The following is a 6,611-nucleotide window of genomic DNA, read 5'->3' as shown; positions in this document are numbered from 1 at the left end:
TAGGTATTAACTCTGAAATATTAAGTTTAGGTATTAACTCTGAAATATTAAGTTTAGGTATTAACTCTGAAATATTAAGTTTAGGTATTAACTCTGAAATATTAAGTTTAGGTATTAACTCTGAAATATTAAGTTTAGGTATTAACTCTGAAATATTAAGTTTAGGCATTAACTCTGAAATATTAAGTTTAGGTATTAACTCTGAAATATTAAGTTTAGGTATTAACTCTGAAATATTAAGTTTAGGTATTAACTCTTAATGGTTAAGGTTTGGGATAGGCTTGAAAAGAACAACCTTCTATCGCTGGATTTACACACACACACACACACACACACACACACACACACACACACACACACACACACACACACACACACACACACACACACACACACACACACACACACACACACACACACACACACACACACACACACACACACACACACACACACACACAGGACAGGACAGTTAGACGACAGTCAGTCCTATTCAATGGCAGCAGAGCCAGTTTCCATGGAGTCTGAGTGAGCAAGTTAGTTATTGTTATTGGTTCTCTCCACATAGTGGGTCAGCAGACAGCCAGCAGAGGAAGATAGACAGAGATAAACAGAGAGGGGGGGAGAAAGAAAGAATGAAAGAAAGAATAAATGAAAGAGAGACACCAGGAAAACAAGGAAGCGCCCTGCCAGGTGTCCTCAATTATTCATCACTAACCCCCTCTCCTTTCCTCTTTTTTCTATCCATCCCTTCATCCATCCACCTCTCCGTACTTCAGCACCCTCATTATCTCTGTCATCACCCTCCTCTCTGCTTCCTCTAATGGATGACGAGGCATTTCTCTCTGTGACACGGCAATATTCTCCATTCCACGGGCTCCAGTTTCAGCAGATTAGGTTCTCATCAGAGAAACTATGCAGTGGGCACAGAATTGAGGACAGAGAGGGGAGCAGATAGACACAAGATAACAAAAGGGTTTTGTGTCTCCAATGGAGTTGGTTTCACCTGCTTGGGATGGTGCCAGAGGAGAGGGGTTCTGCTGTACTTTGACGGAAATATTTTTGCTGTGTAGGATGGTATTTTGTTATAAATACAGAATAATTTATGACATTTGGCAGACAGTTTTATCCAAAACAACTTCATACGTATGAGTGGGCCCTGGAGTCAAACCCATAATTCTAACATTGCAAGCACCATGCTGTACCAACTGAACTACAGCGGGCCACTCGAGATGTCAGTGACATCGAACGACTCCTGTTAGATGGCTTTGGTGTGATATGGTGTCTTCTCATGATTGGATGTCGTGCCAACTGTGATAATCTTACTTCTAAAGCAATATTCTATTGCTATTACAGAATTGCATAATCATTCATTGTAGTTAGCATTCCAAACACTGAAATAGAAGTACTTTATTTGTCTTAGAAACCACATTCAGAGCAAAAATGCTCTTAGGCGTGGTTCACCCTGCCTAGTTCCAGCCCCAGCCCCAGTCCCAGCCCCAGCCCCAGCCCCAGCCCCAGCCCCAGCCCCAGCCCCAGCCCCAGCTCCAGCCCCAGTCCCATCCCCAGCCCCAGTCCCAGTCCCAGCCCCAGCCCCAGCCCCAGCCCCAGCCCCAGCCCCAGCCCCAGCCCCAGCCCCAGCCCCAGCCCCAGCCCCAGCCCCAGTCCCAGGTCCAGGTCCAGTCCCAGTCCCAGCCCCAGCCCCAGCACCAGCTCCAGCCCCAGCCCCAGCCCCAGCCCCAGCCCCAGCTCCAGTCCCAGTCCCAGCCCCAGCCCCAGCCCCAGCTCCAGCCCCAGCCCCAGCCCCAGCTCCAACCCCAGCCCCAGCCCCAGCCCCAGCCCCAGCCCCAGCCCCAGCCCCAGCCCCAGCTCCAGCCCCAGTCCCAGCACCAGCCCCAGCCCCAGCCCCAGCTCCAAAACACCACGTGAGTCCAGTCTGTCTGGACAGATGTCTGTCGTCTGGGCTGAGGTGTCTGGGACCTCAGGAGGCAGCGGAATGGAGGTGTTACATTACACCACTACACCACAGTACCGTAGTGTACAGTACAGTTGGGTTTGTTTACTCTCTCTCTCTCTCTTTGTTTTTACCCATCTCTGTTTCTACAGTATGTCCGCCACACCAAATAGTATCCCTCTCCCTCTCAAATATCCCTCTCTCTTTCTCCTTCCCTGTCTTCTATTCTCTCTTCACTTCCCCTGCCTCATCTCTTTTTTTCCTCACTCTCCCTTTCCCTTTCCCTCCCTCTCCCTCTCCCTCTCCCTCTCCCTCTCCCTCTCCCTCTCCCTGTCTCTGTCTCTCTCTCCCTCTCCCTCTCCCTCTCCCTCTCCCTCTCCCTCTCCCTCTCCCTGTCTGTCTGTCTGTCTGTCTGTCTGTCTGTCTGTCTGTCTGTCTGTCTGTCTGTCTGTCTGTCTGTCTGTCTGTCTGTCTGTCTGTCTGTCTGTCTGTCTGTCTGTCTGTCTGTCTGTCTGTCTGTATGATGGTCCCACGTCATACTGCCTACCCAGTAGCTATCACTCTCTGGCCCTCTCTCTCTATCCATCCCTCTCTCCATATCCCACCCTCCCTCCCTCCATGTCTCTCTCTCCCTGTCTCGTTCTGTCATTCCCTCTTCCCCTTCTCCTCCTGCATACTTGTTTATGTCTATTGTTATTAGGCAGGGTAATGGTCCTTGTTCCAGGGCTTTGTTCTGGCAAGCAGACCAGCTCTGCAGCTTCCAACTAGGGGAGAGAGAGAGAGAGAGAGCACAAAAAGAGAGAGAGAGAGTGAGAGAGATAGTGTGAGAGAGAGTGAGAGAGAGTGTGAGAGAGAGTGAGAGAGAGAGTGAGAGAGAGAGAGAGAGAGAGAGAGAGAGAGAGAGAGAGAGAGAGAGAGAGAGAGAGAGAGAGAGAGAGAGAGAGAGAGAGAGAGTGAGCACAAAAGCACAAAAAGAGAGAGAGAGTGAGCACAAAAAGAGAGAGAGGGAGTGAGCACAAAAAGAGAGAGAGAGAGTGAGCACAAAAAGAGAGAGAGAGTGAGCACAAAAAGAGAGAGAGAGTGAGCACAAAAAGAGAGAGAGGGAGTGAGCACAAAAAGAGAGAGAGAGAGTGAGCACAAAAAGAGAGAGAGAGTGAGCACAAAAAGAGAGAGAGAGTGAGCACAAAAAGAGAGAGAGAGTGAGCACAAAAAGAGAGAGAGAGAGTGAGCACAAAAAGAGAGAGAGAGTGAGCACAAAAAGAGAGAGAGAGTGAGCACAAAAAGAGAGAGAGAGTGAGCACAAAAAGAGAGAGAGGGAGTGAGCACAAAAAGAGAGAGAGAGTGAGCACAAAAAGAGAGAGAGAGAGTGAGCACAAAAAGAGAGAGAGGGAGTGAGCACAAAAAGAGAGAGAGAGTGAGCACAAAAAGAGAGAGAGGGAGTGAGCACAAAAAGAGAGAGAGGGAGTGAGCACAAAAAGAGAGAGAGGGAGTGAGCACAAAAAGAGAGAGAGGGAGTGAGCACAAAAAGAGAGAGAGAGTGAGCACAAAAAGAGAGAGAGGGAGTGAGCACAAAAAGAGAGAGAGGGAGTGAGCACAAAAAGAGAGAGAGAGTGAGCACAAAAAGAGAGAGAGAGAGTGAGCACAAAAAGAGAGAGAGAGAGTGAGCACAAAAAGAGAGAGAGAGAGTGAGCACAAAAAGAGAGAGAGAGAGTGAGCACAAAAAGAGAGAGAGAGAGTGAGCACAAAAAGAGAGAGAGAGTGAGCACAAAAAGAGAGAGAGAGAGTGAGCACAAAAAGAGAGAGAGAGAGTGAGCACAAAAAGAGAGAGAGAGAGTGAGCACAAAAAGAGAGAGAGAGAGTGAGCACAAAAAGAGAGAGAGAGAGTGAGCACAAAAAGAGAGAGAGAGAGTGAGCACAAAGAGAGAGAGAGAGAGTGAGCACAAAAAGAGAGAGAGAGAGTGAGCACAAAAAGAGAGAGAGAGAGTGAGCACAAAAAGAGAGAGAGAGAGTGAGCACAAAAAGAGAGAGAGAGAGTGAGCACAAAAAGAGAGAGAGAGAGAGCACAAAAAGAGAGAGAGAGAGTGAGCACAAAAAGAGAGAGAGGGAGTGAGCACAAAAAGAGAGAGAGAGAGTGAGCACAAAAAGAGAGAGAGGGAGTGAGCACAAAAAGAGAGAGAGAGAGTGAGCACAAAAAGAGAGAGAGAGAGTGAGCACAAAAAGAGAGAGAGAGAGTGAGCACAAAAAGAGAGAGAGAGAGAGTAAGCACAAAAGAGCGGGAGGGGGAGCCGATGAGAGAGTGCGATAGGAGCAGAAAGCGAGTGAGCTGCGAGAGAGAGGGTACTTGAGTTCATGCTCAAGGGGAAATCAATCAGCTCATTGTGTCCGCCCCCTGTGCAGTCGACTCACTAGCAAACTGCTCCCTCTTTCCCTCTCTCCCTCTTTCCCTCCTTCCTCTCTCCCTCTTTCCCTCTTTCCCTCTTTCCCTCCTTCCTCTTTCCCTCTTTCCCTCCTTCCCTGATTCCTCTCCTACCTCACTCCCTTTGGCGTCCCTTATGACTGTAATAAAACAGCATTGTGTGTGTTATTACACCAATAAAAGAACAATATGTGTGTTATCATACCACTAAATCATGCTAATAAAACCACCACAACAAAACAAGCTACAATGCCTATGGCAGTAAAGTTAGGTTAACTCTCAGGGATTTATAAGCTGTGTTTCTCCCACTTCCAGATCCCTGCCAATATCTGCTACAGAGGGAAATCTTCCAACCACAGGCTGTATTAGGGGATATTTCAGAGCAACCATGCGATGTGCATGCGCATTGCGCATGGGAAATGTGCTCTACCAATGAAACATTAGGGGTTCACTACAAAGGTGTGAACACCTATGGTTTTCCCTCTGAATTCTTTACATAAAAAATTCCTAACTCAATCATATATTGGTCACCTTTTAAAAATAATTTGCCACACAGAAACTAGAGGCCCGTGAGTAACTTGGTCAAAAAGAATGGCACCAATTGGTAGTAGTGACTTTAAGAGTAACTACCTGCTGCATTTAAACAACTTCTCTTGCGTCATCCTTGTAGCATTGAGAGATAAACGGTAAGGGTTTTACTGATTGTACGTAATGGAAGATCGTTCTATCATGTAAGGACCTATCTTTGTTTTGCTTTGTTATCCAACTGATCCTGTATCCTTTCTGTCATCCTGTGAACCCCCGTTAATCGCAGCTATGTATTTCATTATTATTATTATTATTATCATTTCCTCGCTTTACAAACTATTGGCAGGTGCTTAATTCCTTGCCTACTACTGAAGAGACTGAGGGCTACAATTAGTCAGTATATTTAGTTTCAGTAATTTCTCTCATACTGTTGCAGTATTTGCATCATGACCGTAACTGCAACATGTGGCAACCAATGGCAGCTAACGAGGGAGTGTCTGAACCTCCATGCTATGGTTAAGCCAAGTAAACAGAAATAGTCCACAAGGTCAGTGAGGCTGAATAGAGAATGACATGTTCTTGTTCAGGTTGTGGAAAGGTACAGTCTGTATCGATAAACCTCTCTCTCTCTCTCTCTCTCTCTCTCTCTCTCTCTCTCTCTCTCTCTCTCTCTCTCTCTCTTTCTTTCTTCAGGTCTGGTTCACTCTGAGGTATGATGTCCAGTCAGGTGGAAAGAGACACAGTTCCTCCATGGCCCTCCCTCTCTCTGAAGTGCACATGGAACACCACACACACGCACCAACTCCAGACACACCTCACCTTTTCTCGTTCAGCTGACAAGAGAGAGTGAGGGAGACAAAAGAAAGAACGATAAAAGGAAAAAAGAGAAAAAGACCCACACGCTTCCCTCCAAATCTCCCACAAACTTCCCCTCTTCCCCTCACTGAAGCAGCTTCTCTGAGTCTGCCGTCCCAAATAGCGCCCTATTAAGTGCATTACTTTTTACCAGGGCATATAGGGCTCTGATCAAAAGTAGTATGGGCCCTGGTCAAAAGTAATGCACTAAATAGGGCATAGGGTGCCATTGAGTGTGGCGCTAAGGGGTTAAATGTGTCAGCGCTAGCTTCCACATCTGGGAGTGATTTGAAACATTCCACATGGCTTACCACATGCTTCAGATGGGCTCAACCCCACCAGGCGGCTTGCACTGTGTTGCGCTGTCAAGGACTGCTGGAAAAATTATTTATCTTTCCCAACGTGTGTTAAAGAAAATGAAATGGCATAATGGCCTCTGGCTTTTATGTGTGTGTTTGTGTGTGCGTGCGTGCGTGTGTGTGTGTGTGTGTGTGCGTGCGTGTGTGTGTGTGAGACAGAGAGGCAGTGAGAGGGGGGAAGATTTGCGACTCTGTTTTATTTTTTTGTGGTTTCCCACTTCAGAGGGGGGGTCTAAGCTATTACTGTTTTTTCCCCCCCAAAAGCAGATATGATCTCGACCAGCCTGTTATTTCCTAAGGCCAAGTGAGGTGACCTTTCACAAACACACATGAATAGAGGCGCAGCAGCACACACTCACACACTCACACATTTCTCATACAAACTCCACACAATACAGACAGTTTATGCACATACACTTGAGTGTACAAAACTGCTCTTTCCATGACATACACAGACCGGGTGAATCCAGGTGAAAGCTGTGATCCCTTATTGATGTCA

Source organism: Oncorhynchus gorbuscha, linkage group LG16 (genome assembly GCF_021184085.1).
Source record: "Oncorhynchus gorbuscha isolate QuinsamMale2020 ecotype Even-year linkage group LG16, OgorEven_v1.0, whole genome shotgun sequence".
Lineage (NCBI taxonomy): Eukaryota > Metazoa > Chordata > Actinopteri > Salmoniformes > Salmonidae > Oncorhynchus > Oncorhynchus gorbuscha.
Note: the sequence above shows the minus strand (reverse complement) of the source record.